The following is a 20,989-nucleotide window of genomic DNA, read 5'->3' as shown; positions in this document are numbered from 1 at the left end:
CTTTGGATGGCCCTTGGATTGTTGATGTGAGTTTGTTTCTGATCTGCAGGCACCCATTGGGTGTAGTGTGTGTGTCTGCACTGCTGCTGTGGTGGTGTGTGCTGCCACTCTTTCACAGTGTTGGCTGTTCATTAGCTGCTGTCATGTGCAAGAACGTGCCGTCACCCCCATGTGTTGATGCAAGGCGTCCGCCATTTGCTGGCGAGTCTTTCCTGTGTGGGGACACACTGTTTGTCTGGCTGTGACCTAGGCCATATGGGCAGAGGACATTGTTGTCTGCTTCTGAGTAGCACTATGTGATTTTTGGGGCCCACACTCCCGCCATCCGGGTTACCGTGTCTTGTGTTGGTGTTTTCTGTGGCCTGTGACTTGACATTGTCCAGCTGGGTGCATGGGGCATGGTGGCGCTAGTGGCATGTGCGTGTTCATGGAGTGTGGTTGAGTCATGCGATAGCTTGGGGTGGTTGCGTGCCTGTTTGTGAGTTTGGTTGTGGATGACGTTCCCCCCATGTGAGGTGAGTTGTTTGTGTACTCACTCGGGTCTCGGAGTCCGTCTAATCCGTCCACTGCCACCACCGGCAGTATGGCCATCACCCTCTCCTCCCAGGGATGGTATTATACGCGTCTGCGGGGCGGCCCTCCTCCAGTGACGTTGGCCTGGTTGTGTTCGTCCATCATTTTGGCTCGGACCCTCCTCCGCAGATCGTACCACCTGGCTTGGCATTCATGCCTGGTCCTTCTGGTGTCCGCAACAGCATTCACAGCATCGACAATGGTCTGCCACATGGATGTTTTTTCAGAAATGCTGGTCTGTCTGACCAATGTTCCAAAGAGGTGTGGCTCAACTCTGAGGATTTCATAGACAAGGACCTCCAACTCTCGGCTAGTGAACTTTGGATTCTTGTTAGTGGGCATGGTGAGGGGTGTGGGTGTGGATGGTGGGGGGGTGTGGATGGTTGTGGGTGTGTGGGTGTGGTTGTGCAGGTGTGTGTGTGAATGTGATGTGGGGGTGTTTGTGAAGGTGTGTGTGTGAAGGTGTGCAAGTGTAAGGTGTGGTAAAGCTTCTAGTATGGTGCTGTAGGTTGTCTGTGGGGTCTGGCAGCAGTGAGTCTGTTGCAAAGGCTCATGGTTTGTGTGTGTGGGCCCTTTTTATTGGTCCATTGGTGGGTGTGGCTGTGTTTGAACTTTGGGTGGGTGTGTTATAAGGAGTGGTTGTGTTTTGGGCCTCTGTTTTGGATTTTGGCAGTTGCAGGTCAGTGATTGTTTTGTTTTTGAGCTTGTTGGATATGTTTAGTGGCTTTGTGCCATTCGAATGGTGTATTCTTGTGTTGTTTTGCTTTGTCCTGGTTGTGTACGTGCGTTTTTAGCGTGTGTACGGTGTGTACTTCGGGCATTTTGTTGTACAGTGCTGTCCTTGTGTCTGGCTTGGTACGACTCGTACATGCGCGATGTTGTGTGGAGGTGCTGGTGTTGGGGCCTGGGGTACGCTCCATTCGTCCGCGGGTGAGGGTACGGGTCGTACATACACGGTTGGGGGTATGACACGTACACGGGTGTACATACACGGGGGTACGACACGTACAGGGGTGTACATACACGGGGTAGGACACGTACAGGGGTGTACATACACGGGGGGTACGACATATACAGGGGTGTACATACACGGGGGGTATGACACGTACAGGGGTGTACATACACGGGGGTAGGACACGTACACGGGTGTACATGCACGGGTGGGGGTACGACACGTACAGGGGTGTACATACACGGGGGGGTACGACACGCACAGGGGTGTACATACACGGGGGGTAGGACACGTACACGGGAGTACATGCACGGGGGTACGACTCGTACACGGGTGTACATACACGGGGGTACGACACGTACAGGGGTGTACATAAACGGGGGGTAGGACACGTACACGGGTGTACATACACGGGTGGGGGTACGACTCGAACGTACATGGGTGTACATACACGGGGGTAGGACACGTACACGGGTGTACATACACAGGTGGGGGTACGACTCAAACGTACACGGGTGTACATACACGGGTGGGGGTACGACTCGAACGTACACGGGTGTACATACACGGGGGGTACGACTCGAACGTACACGGGTGTCCATGCACGGGGGTACGACTCGTACACGGGTGTACATACATGGGGGGTACGACACGTACAGGGGTGTACATACACGGGGGGTAGGACACGTACACGGGTGTACATACACGGGTGGGGGTACGACTCAAACATACACGGGTGTACATACACGGGGGGTAGGACACGTACACGGGTGTACATACACGGGTGGGGGTACGACTCGAACGTACACGGGTGTACATACACGGGTGGGGGTACGACTCGAACGTACACGGGTGTACATACACGGGGGTATGACTCGAACGTACATGGGTGTACATGCACGGGGGGTACGACTCGTACACGGGTGTACATACACGGGTGGGGGTACGACTCGTACACGGGTGTACATACACGGGGTGTACGACACGTACAGGGGTGTACATACACGGGTGGGGGTACGACACGTACAGGGGTGTACATACACAGGGGGTACGACACGTACAGGGGTGTACATACACGGGGGGTAGGACACGTAAACGGGTGTACATACACGGGTAGGGGTACGACTCAAACGTACACGGGTGTACATACACGGCGGGTACGACTCGAACGTACACGGGTGTACATGCACGGGGGGTACGACTCGTACACGGGTGTACATACACGGGGAGTACGACACGTACAGGGGTGTACATACACGGGGGTAGGACACGTACACGGGTGTACATACACGGGTGGGGGTACGACTCGAACGTACACGGGTGTACATGCACGGGTGGGGGTATGACTCGTACACGGGTGTACATACACAGGGGTACGACACGTACACTGGTGTACATACACGGGGGGTACGACACGTACAGGGGTGTACATACACGGGGGTACGACACGTACAGGGGTGTACATACACGGGGGTACGACACGTACAGGGGTGTACATACACGGGGGTACGACACGTACAGGGGTGTACATACACGGGGGGGTACGACTCGAACGTACGGGGGCTGGGGGGGTGTTGGGCGCGTATGCGGGCACATGTCTCCATGGTTGCTATGGGAGTTGGGTGCGGACGGTGTTTTTTCCATACGGTTGTAACGTCGGATGCACAGGATGGATCGTGATTCCGCGGTCGGACTTCACTTTTCACATTTGTACGGTAAATCATCCGGGGACGTGTCGGACACATTTTCCGACCCGAGGACGGGTGGGGAATTATTCCCAATGCGATTCGTATGGACTTTTTCCCATGCGAATCGTGATTGCCAGTTTGTACGGCACTTGTACGATTCGTACGGTAAAAAGACCCGATACGAGTCGTACGGGGAATTTTTTTACCGGATCGGAACCGGCACCTAAATATTTGAGCATTTGTTTGGTATACTTGTTTTTTGCATTATTTGCTTATTGTTTTATGGTTCAAACCATAGAAATTCCTTAGGCCGGTGGTCCCTGACTTTCAATAAAGACTTAGTGGGGGTCCTCGAGTTCAAGTAACCATTAAGTGGGGGTCCACTGAAGTCAAAAGGTTAGGAACTGCTGCCTTATGTAATTTCACCTTCTGCTAAAACTATTGTTCTTGATAAACTTTTGCCACTCTTCATCCATCAAGAAGCTGACAGCTTTTGGAGAATTCTTAGAAATATCATCTCACCAGTGGCTTCCTGCCATTCTCAACCTTTAGATATAAGGTCCTGTGGCTTCTGCTTTTCAATTGTAGATTGTTGGGAAGCATATCTTAAGAAAACACCACAAATAACCACATGTATTGAGCCCCAAACAAATTTCATGTGGTACTGTCTAAAAAGTTTACCGGAAGTTAAGCCAGTTTGGATTGCATATCTTCAATGAATCCAAAATTCTTCAACAACAAACTCTTAAATAAAAGTTCATCTCAGATACATGGTTGATGGGCTGCAGCTAATAAGTATCAAAAAGAATGTGGCGTGATCCCTTAAGACAATAGGGTTACTGTGAGATTCACTGTTATGAACTAAGCGCATAGAAATAAGAAAATAATGGCTATATGAATATGTTCTGTGTTTAGATGAGAAGGCATATAGCCAGACTATAGGCTTTTTTGCCACCAAATATTTGTAAGTTCAAATTTAAAACAATACTATTTTATCATTATATTGACCCCCACTCTGAGAAACATTGGTTTTGTGGATGATCAATGGAAAAACTGGTTCTTAGGACAATTTCCACAGAAAATATATGGTATTGAAGAGAGAGCTAGTTTAATAAAGAGACTTGTCTAGAATTTCCCATTGTCACCATGTCATATATAAAGAGTGTGAATTATGATTATTTTATTTAATTCTCATAATGAGCCGTCACCCTGTGAGATAATTAAAGACCCATGAGACCTCAGAGAAGTTGTCAAACAAGATAATAGTGATCCCTCTCAATGCATTTGTTCTGATGAGGAAGCAGATATCTCTTACAACCCAATTGATGAAGCAGATTTCCATCCTTATTGGCTAATTTCGTCTCTTGTAGAACCAAATTGTCAGGCTTTTCCATGTAGATATGTAGAGCTCAGGTTTTTCTTTTGCTTCCTCTTGTGGGCACTCAAAAAGGCAATAATATTCCATAATGCCATCCTAATTTGGGCCATCATAGGTCTTCGTCTAATCTTGTCCCATCATTTGTATAACAAACCAACTAAAGGCAATGAACACCCCATTCCTAAGCTTTTGTCTCCAAATTGTTTATTTGTTTTTGCCCTCCCCAAAAGACATTCATCCCCTGACCTCAGCCCACTGGAGCTTAAGCTAAGATTTCTCTTCTCCTGTGAGGCTCTCTCTTTGTGTCATGCTAATATATGTAGCAGCCTATTGGACTGAAGGAGAAGCCTCTCCACTAGCCCCAAATCAGCTTCAATGTGCGTCAATCCAATTCTGATGACTCAACTAAATCTTCTTTCCATCATGCAAAATGTTTTATTTTTTAAGTCATACTAATAAGATCTGCAAAAATCTTACAAAATGTTCCATCAGGCCATGATTTCTTGCCTTTAAACCACTTGCTTTAAATTCCATGAGGAAACAACACCCACAATAATTCTACCATATATTCCACTATGTTAAAACCAAAATGCCCATTAGGAATATCAAACCATTTTAAGTTGAATCAACATGCTCTGTCCTCACAATCTCTAGTTGTTATTTTTTAAAACAGATTTTATTTGTCAAAAATTACACATTTGATGCAGCCTTCTGAATCCCAGAGACAGCTGCGCATGCAAGAAGCAAAAAATTGACTTTGACCATTTTGCTTATTTAAGGACAGGAGAATATGAAAGGCAATACAAGTAAAATCAATTCCTGCAAACACCCAACTTCCCCACTTCCCTCCCCACCCCCCAGCGCACTGTCTCCTTATTCTGGAACAACATATTACTGACCCAGGCTGCCATCAATCTACACTCAACATCCACAAGACCATGTTCTACTGAGGAATCACAAGCCACACATTAGGGAGTGCAAGGAACGGGAGAGGCCAACTGGTTACTCCAGGTCACGGCCTCCCCCCCCCATGGCGGCTCCAGCCTCAGGCCTAGATAATCTGCCCAGTGCCTCCAAATCTTATAGTGCTTCCGAGAGCACCCTCTAGCCTCAAAGATGGGGAGCTCGAGGCCCATACAAAAGGCCATTTTTCCAAATCGAGATCGAGGGGACGACTACCGCCTTCCAGGCTCTAGCTATATCTCTCTTCGCTATGGTAAAGCCTAGTAGCATGAGATGTCGCTTATAGATGTTGCCCCCTATCCCTTCTATCACATGAAGGAGAACAAGCTTTGGTGAGTGAGGAAGCTCCCACCCCAGAACTTCAGTGAGGCAAATAAGAACCCCCCTCCAGAAGCGTGCTAGCGCTGTGCATTGCCATACAGTATGCATCAGGGTCCCATCTTCATGCCCGCAGTGGAGACACACCAGGTAAGCCACCAAGCCCGCCCTCCAAAGCCTAATCCTGGTAAAATAAACCTGGTGGAGGTATTTAAATTGAATAAGCCGCAGGCTCACTGCAATAGCGACCGCGTGCGGGGAAGCCAACGCTTCTGTCCAGTCCTCTTCCTCCATCTGACCCACATCACCCTCCCAGGCCTCCCTCAAATGCTGCAAAGAGGGGGAACAGTGCGTAACTAGGGGCTGATAAATTTTGGAAATCTTATGATCAAGGAGGTCCCCCATGAATACCTTAGCTTCTACCGGGCTAAATTCCAGCAGCGAGTCCAGACCCTCCAAACTGGGAGCGATAGCATGCCGAAATTGTAAATATTGAAAGAACTGAGTCTTTGGCATCTGGAAGGTCGTCTGGATGTCGTGAAAGGATTTCAACACCGTGCCACGCATAACGTCCCCCAGAGTAAATATCCCGATGCTATACCAGTCGCAAAACCCGGAGAGACTCTGCAGCTGCGGAAAGCGGCCATTGTGCCATAATGGGGTCTCCCTAGTCAATCTATTCCAACAGCCCATCTTCCGCAATGCTTGCCTCCAAATCTGCAAAACAATCCACATGACAGATGGAAGGGGACGCCTCAGCGGTGCAGAATAAAGAATGGTGTGGAGGGACTGGTCCCCCATGCAGCGCCGCTCCATGGCGTATGCTGGGTCTGCCCTGTCTCCATACCACCACTCGTTGAAGACAAGTAGATGCGACGCAACATAATAAGACAAAATTTCGGAGGTTGCCAGCCCCCCGCTATATGTAGATAGGAAGCACGTCCGGACAGCCACCCTTACCGCCCTATCGTCCCAAAGAAACTGTCCCAAAACTGAATTCACTTGTCGGAACAACCGTGGGGGAATCAGATAGGAATGATTTTGTAGTTGATATAGTAGGCGTGGGAGCAATACCATCTTAAAAATGGCTGACCAACTGTAGATGGACAGGGGCATGTGAGACCAGGTCTTAATGTCCTCAAGCACCCTCTCCCATACAGGTGCAAGATTACGTTCTCAGGCCGTGGTGAGGGAATCCGACAGGTACACCCCCAAATATTTCATGCCCCCTTGTCCCACCTGTACAGATGATGCCCAAGAGCCGAGCTCGCCCCGACCTCCCAACACCCACAGGGTGAATTTCCGCGGGTTCATATATAAACCGGACGTTTCCCCAAAGATCTGCATGATACGCAACAGCCGAGGGCCCGTTCATTCCAAATTGGTAAGAAAAAACAAGACATCATCAGCATAGAGGGCGATGCGATCGGACAGGCCATGTGCCCATTCAAACCCAGACACCTGAGTGTCCATCCGCACCCAAGCAGCCAAGGGTTCCATTGCTAGAGCAAAGAGATATGGGAATAGCGGACACCCCTGTCTGGTGCCCCGCCCAATAGAGAATGCAGAGGAGACAAAGCCCGCCACTCGCACCGAGGCCGTCAAGTCCTACAGGGTGAGGTAGGACAGGAAACGCGGCCCGAAATTCAGCCACCGCAGGAGCGCAAATAAATAGACCCAACGCAAGGGATCGAACACCCTCTCCATATCTGCCAACAGAAGCGCCGCCCGTTCTCCCAGTCCCTGGATCGTCGAGACTGCCACATGCGCCCACCTAATATTATACCGGGTTGCACGCTGGGGCATAAACCCAGCTTGCTCCGGGTGTACCAGCAAGGCTATTTTGGGGCGGAGGTGGTTTGCCAAGGCCTTAGCCAATATCTTGGCCTCCACGTTCAGGAGGGAGATCAGGTGATACGAGGCATGGTGCTCTGGCGGTCTACCGGGCTTATGAAAAACTACTATCTCCGCATGTCTCCAGTCACTTGGCAGAAACCCCAGGTCCCTGGCCTCCTCCACCACCCTGCGGTAGTGAGGCCCCAGCTGCAGAAAGTATTTCTTAAAGAATTTGCATGGAAAGCCATTAGGGCCTGGGGCCTTGCCAGAATTAAGATCTCCCAGGGCCGCCCCCAGTTCTTCTTCAGTAAACGGGCCCTCCAATTCTTCCCTAACCGCATCTGAGAGTGCTTTCGGCGGAAGATCATCCAAGAAATGATCAATGACGTCCACTGGGAGACATTCCACGGGGGCATTTAACTGAGCATAATACTCTGCAAAACCACACGCAATAGCCGATGCGCCTGACACAGGTAGCCCATCCGATCCCACCACCCCGGGGAGGACCTGGGGGTGCAGCGAACCTTGACACAATCGATGCAGCATTTTACCAGATTTGTCACCCCATTGATAAATCCTACTATGAGTAGCAAGCCAGGCCTGTCACGCCTCATCCAAGAGGATATGGGAATATTCCTGCTGAGCTAGCAATAATTGATGTCGAGCCAGTCGGCCACCCTCCTCCCTGCCTCGCGCCTCCAACTCAAGAATAGTAGCTTCCGCTCGAACCAGGACCTCTCTACGCAGCCTTCAGGCCGCAGCGCAAAATGAGATGTCCACCCCCTGAAGAGTGGGCTTCAAGGCCTCCTAAAGAGTCCCAGCCTCCGAGACCGAACCCGGGTTGATGGCCAAATATTGATCAAGGGCATCTGCCATTCGTTCCCTGTAATCCTCCTTTGGAAGGTTCCAGACTGATAAGCGCCATCGGAATGGCCCACAGGCTCCCCCGGCTCGTATAGTAAGGGCCACTGGAGAGTGGTCAGAAAGTCCCCGTGGGAGAATGTACGCCGCCACCACTGTACTGTCGAAGACCCGTGGAATGAATATATAACCTAGGCTGGAAAAGGAACCATGGACTGCCAAAAGATATGTATAGCCCTGTGTATTACCATGAATGCTGTGCCAGTGGTAGACACAATCAAGGCTTGTCACTAAGGAGTACAGTTTAGTAGGATGGCGGGCCTCAGGCAAAACCCCCGACCTCCATCTATCTCTGGCCACATCCATCACATCGTTCCAATCTCCTCCCACCACCGCAAGGCCCTTGGGTATATCTGTCCACAGGTTCAGAATTGTTTCCGCCAACCCCCAGGAAAGAGGCCGAGGGGCAAAGACGCTCCAAAATACCAACATCTCACCTCCTACCGTGCCCTGTACAAACAAGTACCTGCCCTGAAGATCTCGCCAGGTCTTAGTATGTGTGTATGCAACCCTACGGTGTATTAAAATAGCAACCCCTCTGAAACCCCTCACAAACCTGGAATGAAAGACCTGTGTAAATCCGAAGCGCTGAAAGCATAATGCCTTAGTTTCTATGAGGTGGGTTTCCTGCAACAATACTACATCCACGTGGGCGCGCTTGGCAGACTTCAAAATAGCCTCCTGTTTGATCTTGTCTACTGCCCCCCTAACATTCCAACTAAGGACCCTAACAAGACCAGGGGCCTCCCGTGCATCAACAGACATTCCCACTCCGTGCAGTACCCATACAGTACCATGGCAGCATCAATAATCTTCCATAAGATAAAACAGAGTCCAGAATGCAGGTAGATAGTGCAGCAACCCCACAACCCCCCCAAAAACACAATCCAACAACTCCCCCCCACCCTTTACTTCCAGAACAATGAAGTACCTGTCACGGCAGGCAGAGTAGGCTGACCCCAACAGGAGGTCCCACCCCTCACCCACCAACGGATCCCCAAGACACAGCCCATTGTCTAGTGGTCTCCTCTCCTTCAGTGGAGCCCCACGGAGAGACTGGCCATCATACACGCCTCTTTGGTCTATTAGGAATGCACAAATTCTGAAAATTGCAAGGTCAACCTGGCGTCAGTCCGCTGAGACCTGTGGCTGAGAAACAGACCCCTCACAGGCCGCAGCACCTGCAGACTGTGGTCGACGTCTGGATTTGGAGCGTCTGCCCCCTCTCCCCCCAGAGTCGGAGTCTCTTCCCGGAGGAGAATGAGGATGCAGTCGCACAGTTTCATCTGTCCAGTGAAACACCTCCTCCGGTGTGTCAAAGAAGTGGGTGCGGGACCGGTAGACTACTCGCAACCTGGCCGGATAAAGTAGAGCATAAGGGAGTTCGAGTTCATGGAGGTGGGCCTTGGCGGCTAGGAACGACTTCCGCCGCTGCTGCACCAGCTTAGTATAGTCTGGAAAGATTAAGATGCGTGAGTTATTGAACAGCAATGGTTCCTTAGCCCGGGCCTGTTTCAGGATAGTGTCCCTGTCATGGTAGTTGAGAAGCTTGGTGATGACAGGCCGCGGAAGGGCACCCGGTGGGGGGGCTTCTGTATTAGAGCCCTATGTGCACGCTCCACCACAAAGCAAGTCGAGAGTTCCCCAGTTGGGAGCCAGCCCTCGAGCCAGTCCGTGAAAAACCGCTCCATATTCCCCTTTTCGCAGTCCTCGTTGGGTGGTCTCCAATGACGAGACTTTCTGCTGCAGTGTGGCGACCACATCTTCCACGCCCGAGATTCTTGTCTCTGTCTCTGTAATGTGGGCTACCGCATTCCTCAAATCCTGGTGTAGAAGCATTACATCTGAGCCGACTGCCCCGAACTTGGCCTCCAAGGCGTCCCTGGATTGCGTAATGGCGGCCGTGAGGGCCGCAATATCTGGTATAGCAGTCTGAGACCCCCCAGGCGGCGCTGCCGAAGCCCCCAGGTCCGTGAATTTGTCCATGGTACTCTGTTTAGTCGAGCCACCTCCGAGCTTGTCTCAGGTCATAGTGGCCCAATTACTGCCACCAACCCTGGCCAGAAAGCCTCCAGGAGATGAATATGCAGCTGTTCCAATAGAAGTCGGGGTCCCACACTCGATATCACTCAGGTGGAGGCAAACTGCCCCCCGGACTTCCCCTCGGCTGGCCGGCCGCGCCCAGCCCCCCAGAGGCACCTCCAAAATGTTGCACCCCCCTGCGGCCCGACGCAGCCGCGGAACCCCAGATGGCACACCCCTGAAGGCATCACAAGTGGAGGAGGAGGGGAAGGAGGGGGGTAGGGGAGTGGGGAACGCCGGGGCCCCAGCGAGGACTCAAGGGCACCAACCCCAGCGATATTCCCCGCCGCGACTCGACTCAGCCACCAATGACCCCATCACACCTCACCGGCCATGCCCAGCTCAGGATAAATACCCCCTCCTCAAGCACTAGCGCTGTTGGGCCGGCAGCCGGTCAAGGCGACCAAATAGTCTGTGGGGGCTGAGACACAATGGGCCGCTCCAACCTGACCCACACACAAGGTCCTCCCTCTCTCAGTGCTGCGCGCACCTGAACCCCCTCGCCGTGTGGCCCGACAAGACCACCGGGTCCCCCGGAGATTCAAACATTGAGAAGTGGGGGGGAGATGAAGAAGCACAAGGCACAAGCAGCGCGGCAGTACTCACTTCACTGGGCACCTGGATAGAGGATACCCTGGCCATCGCGAGAGGCCCTCTCTCCACCAGGGACTGCTCAGGCTGGAGATACAGCATCAAGATGGAGGCCAGCTGGCCGCATCCCACACTCCCGGTGTCCCAGCCATTCGACACTGTGACCCGATCAGGCCGCTGACGACATCCGCTCCCCCGACTGGGGACCAAAGGACCACCAATGGCGCAGGGCGGGCCCCGCACCGCAAGTCTCAGCCGAGATGAGCCCTCTCAGCGGCCACGGCCACAGCCAAACACTGTGGCAGGAAGTCCAAGCAACGCCGCAGCTCAGAAGATGGCCGCATCATACATGGGCCGCAGCTGCCGCCGATTGCCGTACCACCACCTGCGAGCCTCTGACGGCTCCAAGAACCTGCTCTGGGGGCAGACCTCAGCCGGCTATGTAAGCGGGGCAGCCCAGGGACCAAGTAGAACGCTGAAGAGGCAGGATAAAGTCAGGATCAATGTGAGGCTGGACGGAGCGCGCTCAGCTCACGTCCGCCATGCTGGCCTGCTTAGCCACGCCCCCACAATCTCTAGTTTTAGATTAATTTGATGCTAATGTTCTCACATTGAGTCTTCCAGCTAACCCAGTGGTGTCTACAGTTCTATCAGCCAGCTGTTTAAAGCATTAATGTCAGTTGCAATATTCACCACTTGAGAGATGAATAGTGAACAGTGTTTATTATCCCTCATTTGCATGACATTTGGTTCACATTTTGATTAAGAATTGCCTGAGAAATTTATTGTGAAAGTATTTGCAACAACACTTGTATACCAGACATGCTTACTGTCTCACATCTCTCTTTTTAGATTTTAGTATTATTATTACTAGGGGTTTTGCCCCTCATCTCACTGTTAATGAGGAACAACATTTAAGAGCTGTTAATGCAGAACCACCCAGCACCTTCTGATTACCAAAAATTTATTTCTGAGTAGTATGGTGTGGGTATCCACTTACCTCAGAACAGACAGAGAGCTAAGACTCAATTCCTCTTCTTTACCAGTTAAAATATTTTTTGTAGGATTAATCATAGGATCTCAGGTTGAGTGGTGAAATGAAGGTGACCCTTGAAGTGGTCAAGAATTCCTCCTTCAAAAAAATCCTTTCTGAAAGAATTGCAACTAGATTGTTCCTAAAATGGTATCTCCCACTCAATGGAAGGCAGAATGACTTCTAGTGTGCCCTGTGTGCCTTCAATAGGAACATCAACATCTTGTTGTTAACTTCAGAGGAACTAAGCTAAATGTCAATGCTTGGCTTTTTTAAAAACTTGTAACAGTTGTTTTATATTTATGCAACAAGTTATGTCTTGTTCCAGATTAGTATCTGGACCCCGTTTCTTAATAGGGAAGTTCGAAGCGCCCAACTTCACAAACCATCTGACCCTTGTATATGCAAGAGGATACTTGGTCTTTTGTGTACATCTTGGCTCCATAAATCTCCATAGTCTCTGAAGGTCTACTCTTATCCTTCTACACGTTCTCAGTATGATCGGTTTCATTATGTCCCTCGCCCTATCCTGTCATGAGATAGTAACTGGATATTCAGTGTTACCATTTCCTTGAGCGACTTCTATGAACTGACTCTTGTGATCATTCTTGCCTCTAACATTGCACTCTGAACTCAGGGATCTACTATATAGATAATATTAATTGAAAATGCAGGGAATGCAAAATATATTAAATATTGTTTTAGGTTCATATTTTGTTTAAGTAGTTCACAACCCTTTAATTAATGTCTCTAAAGTTTCAAAGAATGATTTTGAGGGTTGAGTACTACACACCATGGTTAAAAATCTGTGATGTACAGTATGCATAAGTACAAAACAAAGATAATCTATCCTCACTTGTGGTTACACAGGGTTGTTGGGGGGCCTGCAGCTGTGCCCAAGTGCTGCACTATCCAGGCGCAGGATGATTATGTAGGGGAATGTCAGGCCAGGGGAGCACATGTGATTGCATCCCCTGTAAATATGATGAGCACTTAGATATGTGTTTGCCACTTTCCCAGCCTGCACATTTCGGCATCAATGCACCTTCACTGCCATTTCTGAATTTGGGTGCACACATTAAGTGGAGCGTACAAAGAGGATTAGGGTGCATGCAATTGGCACATGTATTCTACTGGGCAAGGGGAGATGGCACATTAAAGTTTTAATTTGTAGCTTATTAGTTGTGTATTGTTTGGCGCTCCACCTCAAATTCATCTAGAACTATGGAATAATATGCATTAATGTGGAAACGGTGTCGGACTGATTTAGAATTAAGTGGTAATGGAAAATCATCAGGTTCTGGAAAGGAGTGCAAAATCCAGAGGAGAATCCATTGGCAGCCTTTCTACCATCACAAGGTCAACATGGTGAATGAAGGTCATTCGAATTAGTGGATAGCCTTCTGAATGTACCACTCCCTCTAGACATTGGAGGACCTTTAGTTAAAACTTCTAAAGTAGACATGTTTTTTATTTTTTATTTTACGGAGTTTTATATAGCGTGAACTTGACCCGAAGGTATCGGGTATCAGAGCGCTTTTACATAGCACCAGTTGCGTTACAAGAGGACACATTCATTTTTGTTAGGCACGGGGAGATTAAGTGATTTGCCCAGTATCACAGCATGTTCAGCATCATTGCTGAGACTCAAACCCAGTTCCCCAGATTCGAGGTCGACCGCCCTAGCCGTTATGTGGTAAATAAAAATACCGGACTGAATTTCATACGGAATCTTAAAATAAAGTAAAATAGCTCAAAATAACAAGAGGCAGAATCCGTGGTATAAGAGGTTTTCTAATGGGCTTTATTCCATTCAAAAATGGCCGACTCGAGTCGCGGCCCTCAGGTTCCGTCACCACGAAGGTTCAGGAAGTGAAGTACAATAATTCATTAACAGACATGTATTTTTATAATAAGTACATTACAATGAAACGAATGTAGAAGGCGTAACATTTGATAAGAAAAATGACGTGACAGTGACATAATCGAAACTAGGCGTAATAAGGAATAAAAGAAACATGATTGGTTAGAATTTTCAGACATAGGTGGATCTATAAGATAATACTTGGCATAGATGCGCGCGCGGCAGCATGACGTGTAATTGACGTGCAACTAGGGGGTGAAGGGGACTTGACATTTAGCTCTACATGTGGAGACGAGAAGTCTGGGGTCAAGTCAACCTAATCCCAAATCATATCTAACATCCTATGTTTAAAGAACTATGTTATCCACAAGGAAGAGACTCTCGGACAGAATCTATTCTATACTGACTGTGTGCGTGTACAAGCGTCTAAGTGTCTATATGAGATGCGAGGGGCAGAAAACTTTCCATGGCAACAGGGCTATGAATCACTTGCAGGAGGACGGAAAGGCTGAGTCCCTTGCTTGTGAGCTAAAGGAAATGTTTACCTAAATCACTGGACAGGAATGCATCGGCTGGAGAGCAAAATAGATAATTCGAAGGTGAAATACAACTTCTTGGCAGACAGGCGAAAACTGGCCGAGGCAGGCACCGTTAGCTGCACAGGGAGTAGGACAAAGTTCATGGATACAGATGCGAGCTCAAGCTGAAGCTGTCAGAGACAGAGAGCAGGGAAAGGCTTTGAGGACAGAATCGGGCCTACTTGCCTGAACTGTAAAAATGAAGTAACTTAGCCATATAAAGTCGGTGGCCTTTCATACTTAGGAACCAAATATCCAGCCCATTGATGGCGGATCTGACAGAGAACATGTTGACGGTAGACACACATATGTTTGCGTCTTAGAAACTGGAACTGGAGGGAACATACATGTACTTGTAACATGTATATAGAACCGTTGGGGTCCAAGATAGGGGACATAACTGATCAGGAAAATCCACATTTCCACATTCCCTCCTTGTCCCCTTCTTGCCCTTCACGAGACATCAATCTTCATCATTCCATTGATTTGCTCATGGAGCATCATTTCTTCTTCCTTCTTCTTCCGGTATTTTGAACGAGAACTGTGATATGGAATGCATGATGTGGCACATAGACCACAAATCGCTGGTCCACATTGCAGGCATAAACAACAACTGAAGAGCATAAGAAGGCCAATACCTAGGAAGGATAGAACTCTCCATCCCCAGGCTGATATCACACTCCAAAACCACCCGGACCACGTCCAAGTGCCTGGATTTTCGTGTATCTGGCTTACAATCTTATGAAGACGTGTTATAGCTTTATATACAGATGGCGAATTTTCTGGTATGAATATGCAGCAGCTGGATCCGATGACCCTGCAAGCTCCGCCCCTATCGGCCAGGATGACGTCAAGGACAAGACGATTCTGGAGAACAACAATTCTCATCACTGATTGTTCCTCTGTCAGATTGCCTAGGGCGGCTATAGTCTCGTTTACTACAGCTTCAAGAGTCTTGGTGAGTCTGCGTATCAGCTTACTATTTGATATTGTACCTATATAGGGAAAGATACCTTTATTGAAATCTACATACTTGTCCCATGCCGTCTCAGTATAATCGACAACTGGGAGATCTCTTTGCTCTCTATTGTGTACTAAATGAACATTTCGATAATAATCAGGGGGAGCTAGGAAAACAGGTGGCAAAAGGAATGCTATGTAACAGGTACCATCCCAATCTAGAGGCAGACGCATATATGCCGTCTGACCACATATGAAGTAAGAATGGCGAGAAGCTCTAAATGAAGATTTACCTTGATCACTATATTCTACTGTAGTAACGCATTGGCTATGGCCCATATGTATGGAACCAACTTTTCTTACACATAATTCACCCTTAACTGGAAATACTGACATAGTGGGCAGAATTAGTTCAACTTCGGATTTGACATTCAAAATCATAAGATTAGGCGTAAAATTACCTAATTTATACACTTCATTTTCTAAATCAGTTCCTGTTCTACTGGGGTGACCCTCCTTATTAGGGTGACAGACTTTGAATAAAACTAGATTCAGATTTCCCCATATCCAATGTTGTTGATAAACTGCTGTGTCTGGGTCTATGGAATTTAATAAACTAAACCATGCTCCACAAGAGCCATTGTGTGTGAATGGATGTGGAAAGAAAGGCAGAACTCCTTTGTTATTCTGATAGGGAGGGAGTCGGCCACACACCCAACAATTGGTCGCATTACTAGTCTGATGGGAATGATGTAACATACTAATGAAGGTGTTATTGCGCAGCGCAAGTCTATAAGATAATTCATGTGGCGGTAGGTCACTAAAAGAATGTTCATCAGTTATATTGAAAACACGTTTAGAAACAGGATAATACATATGCAACAATATACTTGCAGTAACTATTAAAAAACTCAAGGAAGACAAAATTAATAAAGTCACAATACAGTGGTTACGCAGTAATTTACAATAAGCATGTCGTTTCATTATGATTCTGGACTCTACGTGATTCAGACCTAAGGGGTACATGTCGGGACAGATTCAACCGCTTCACCTTGGAGAGGACTTAAACAATCAAATCGTCCGACAGTTTAGATCTGGACCTGAGTTTCTGTTTATAGAGTTCGGTGCTACTGGCTTCAGCCAAAGGTAGCTTTGAGTCAATGGGGGAAGACACACGGGCAGTACTGTCTGTGTCAGGAGGAAGTCCATGAAATTTTTTGACGTGACTTGAATGAATCCACCCTTTTCGTCCCTCGATCTTCACGGCTGTTCTTGTGGTCAACAGGACCAACTTGGGTGCTTTCCACCTGGGCTCCAATTGACTTTTCCTGTCGAAGTTTCTCACAAAGACAAGATTACCCGGAACAACGTCATGGGGTTTCGCCTCAGTGTTGTCGGGAAAGGCTGCAGCTACCTGTGAACGAGAAGATTGTAGTGCAGACATCAAGGAAGCCAAGTAATCTGTCAGCATATTACAGTCAACATCAGTTATTTTACGTGGTATAGGCGTCCCCCACATATTCGGCGGTCTACCGAAGATCACCTCATACGGGGATAGCCCTGTTCTAGAGTGTGCTACCATTCTCATGTAAAAGAGTGCAACTGGTAATGCTACTATCCAGTCGACACCTTTCTCTCTACATATTTTGGACAGTCTGATTTTCAGTGTCTGGTTATGTCTTTCTACGAGACCTGCTGCTTCGGGGTGTCGGACACAGTGGAATTTCCACTGATATCCCAACAAGAGTGAGACATGTTTCATTAATTCGGATGAGAAAGGCTGACCGTTATCTGAATATACAACACGTGGTAAACCGTACCGTGGGAAGAATTCTCGAACTAGCTGCTTGGCAGTAGTCGGGGCAGTGTAATCTGATACGGGATACGCCTCTGTCCAACGGGAGAGAGCGCAGACAACTACAAGGACATATTTGAATCCTCGACAACGTTCCATCTGAATATAATCCATCTGGAGGACTTCAAAAGGATGGTCAGGAGGCTGAAATCCACCCTGCTCTACGGGAACACTCTTTCCTGGATTAAACTGACAACATATCATACAGGTACGAACTTTTTGTTTAGCTGCTGCTCGTAAATGTTTGTTGAACCAAATGTGCTGAATGCTGTCTAGCATAGCCTTCTCTCCTAAATGTGCTGGACTGTGAATTGTAGCTATAATGGTTTGAACCATGGAATCAGGGAGAAACCATACAGATTTCTCCTTTGTCATCCATCCTTGATCTGTCTGGATCCCTCCTAGTTCAGTCCACTTCTTTATTTCTTCTGCTGTGGCATGTGTCTGTATGTCAATTACGTCAAGTGCGGGATCCTTAATTGTCATACACTGTGTTGGGGTCTGAACTATTGGCTTTGTCATGTCTAATGTGCGATTCTGAGCAGTCTGTTTAGCTGTTCTGTCAGCTAAATCATTGCCTTGAGAAATGGTATCAGTAACCTTCGTGTGTGCTTTACATTTCATAATCGATATAGCAGTGGGTAGATGTATTGCGTCTAACAAAGCATGAATGAGCGGCCCGTGCTGAATGTGGGCACCATGGGAGGTTAAATAACCTCTCTCTCGCCACAGCACGCCGAAGTCGTGTACAACTCCGAATGCATAACGTGAGTCAGTGTATATATTAACTTTCTTATTTGTGGCTTGAATACAGGCTTGCGTTAGAGCAATAAGTTCTGCTGCTTGGGCTGACAGAGTATCTATACAATGTGTCTCAATAACTTCAGTGTCTGTTGTGACTGCATACGCGGCCACTAAATCTCCTGTACTTGCTCTCATGCATGATCCGTCTACATACAACGTCAGGTCTGGATCTAACAATGGAACGTCTGTCAAGTCTTGTCTAGGTTTCGTCTTTATTTCAACGATTTCAACACAATCATGAGCTAGTGGGTCTGTTCCAATTACAGGTAATAGTGTAGCAGGATTCAATGTATTACACCGTCGGATCTCTATGTGTGGTTGAAACAATGTCAGTTCATAACCGGTAAGTCTTGCTATGGTCAAGTGTTGCGTTTGTGTTCGGTTCACAAGAACCTCTACTGCATGTGGTACTTGAACTGTCAATGGGTGTCCTAATACTATGGCATCGCTTTGTCTGATTGCTAAAGCTGTCGCTGCCACTGATTTCAGGCATGCAGGCAAAGCCTGAGCTACGGGATCTAATGTACTGGAAAAATAAGCACATGGCTTGCGTGATCCTGCTTGATCCTGAGTGAGTACTGACAAGGCAGTACCTTCGCGTTCTGTAACAAAGAGTGTAAAAGGTTTGCTATAACATGGTGTTGCTAAAACAGGTGCTTGACATAAAGCTTCCTTTAGGCTTTCAAAAGCTTGTGTATGTTCCTGAGTCCAAGGGAGAACAGTCGATGTGGCTGCCTCCTGTGTGGTTAACTGAATGAGTGGTTTTGCTAGAAATGCGTACTGAGGGATCCACTGCCTACAATATGAAGTGAGGCCTATGAAAGCCCGCACCTCCTTTTGTGTCTGGGGTATTGACATGTTAGCAATTAACTGGATGCGATCTGGTGTAAGCTGCCTTCCCTCCTTGGACAGCGAGTGACCAAGATAAATAACTCGCTGAACACAGAATTGCAGCTTAGAAGGGGACACCTTGTGCCCCTTGTCGGCTAGGAAATGTAAAACTGTCAGAGAAGCTTTTTCACATTCTGGCTCGCTTCTCGCGGTGATCAACAGATCATCGACATATTGAAGCAGTGCAGTATTGACTGGCATGTGGATACTGTCAAGTTCTCGTTTCAGTGCTTGGCTGTAGATGCTGGGGCTTTCTGTAAATCCTTGGGGAGCGCGTGAGAATTTAAAGCTGCGCCCATTTAAACTGAATCCGAACAAGTGTTGGCTTTCCGGATCTATTGGGACGCTGAAAAAGGCATTCTTGAGATCAATTACAGTAAAGAATGTTGCTTCGGAATCAATTGCTGTCAACAATGATGATATATCAGGGACCACAGGGAATTGTGGTACAATACACTTGTTTAGTTCACGCAAATCAATAACCAATCGGTACACTGGTGGAGCAGTAGGATCAGTTCGTTTAAGAATCGGAATTATCGGTGAATTACATACATTGGAGTCTGTTTCTACAACTACTCCCTGGGCAATTAGCTCATCAATGATTTTCAACAAAGCCACTACAGCATCATGCGGTAACTTGTATTGTCGCATTCGTGGTAGTACCACTCCTGCTTTCAATGTGACTCGATAGGGTGTAATGTTCATGCAGCCAACATCCGTAGGGCCTTGTGCCCATAGATGTACTGGTAAAGTCTGTAGTCGGGGATCCATGTCTCTAGACACATAGTGACCTTTAAAATCACGCAAAAACAACCTTACTCCTTCCGGAGAACAACATATTATGGCTCCTAGTGCTTTCAGAGTCTTAATTCCTAACAGATTTTCTGGGCATGATTTAGTAAGCAATAAATCTGTAGTTCGTGTCAAAGGTCCTATCGTAAGTGGTAGAGGCTGTGATACTTCATTAACAATAGGTTTTCCCGAAAAACCAAGGGAAACATTTTGAGAGCCTGAGAGGGGTGCCCCTGGAACTTCACTACGTTTTATGGTTGTTCGACTTGCCCCTGTATCGAGTAAGAATTTTCTATCTTGACCTAATAATTCACTATGTACATAAGGTCCTTCTTGATCTACCGGAATCTCGATAAGCGGTAAGTCAACTTCCCTCTCTAGGCTGGTTCATGCGTAACGCTGATACTCAGGGTATTCATACTGTGCAGTCTGATACATTTGTTGTGTTGTGGTTTGTGTGGCAGTAGCAGGCAACGGTGGTGCAGCTGGCACAAACTGTATGGGTTGCTGTGAGGCTGGCATAGACTGTTGCTGAACTGGCATGGACTGTCCATGCTGCATAGCTCCTTGTTCATTCTGATCTTGTCTAACTAATCGTGGTCTCTCTTTTGTAATACCTGTAGCTATATTACGTTTCAGGACTTGACAATCATGTACATAATGGCCTAGTTGTTTACAGTAATTGCAGGTTCCTTTTACAGGAACTGCAGAATCACCAGAATGTGTCACACCCTTTTTGTGACCATCTGCTGGTACTGTCTGAGAAACTAGCATTTTCATTTTTGTATCCTTCATGCGTCTATGCTCGTGTTCTTGTTCATCCCTAATTCTATTGTGATGATACTGTAACATTTGTAGCATTTGCGACGGAGTGTTACTTTGCCAGGTACTCTCGAATTTCAATATTCTA

The sequence above is a fragment of the Triturus cristatus genome, chromosome 12 (genome assembly GCF_964204655.1).
Source record: "Triturus cristatus chromosome 12, aTriCri1.1, whole genome shotgun sequence".
NCBI classification, from domain to species: Eukaryota; Metazoa; Chordata; class Amphibia; order Caudata; family Salamandridae; genus Triturus; species Triturus cristatus.
Note: the sequence above shows the minus strand (reverse complement) of the source record.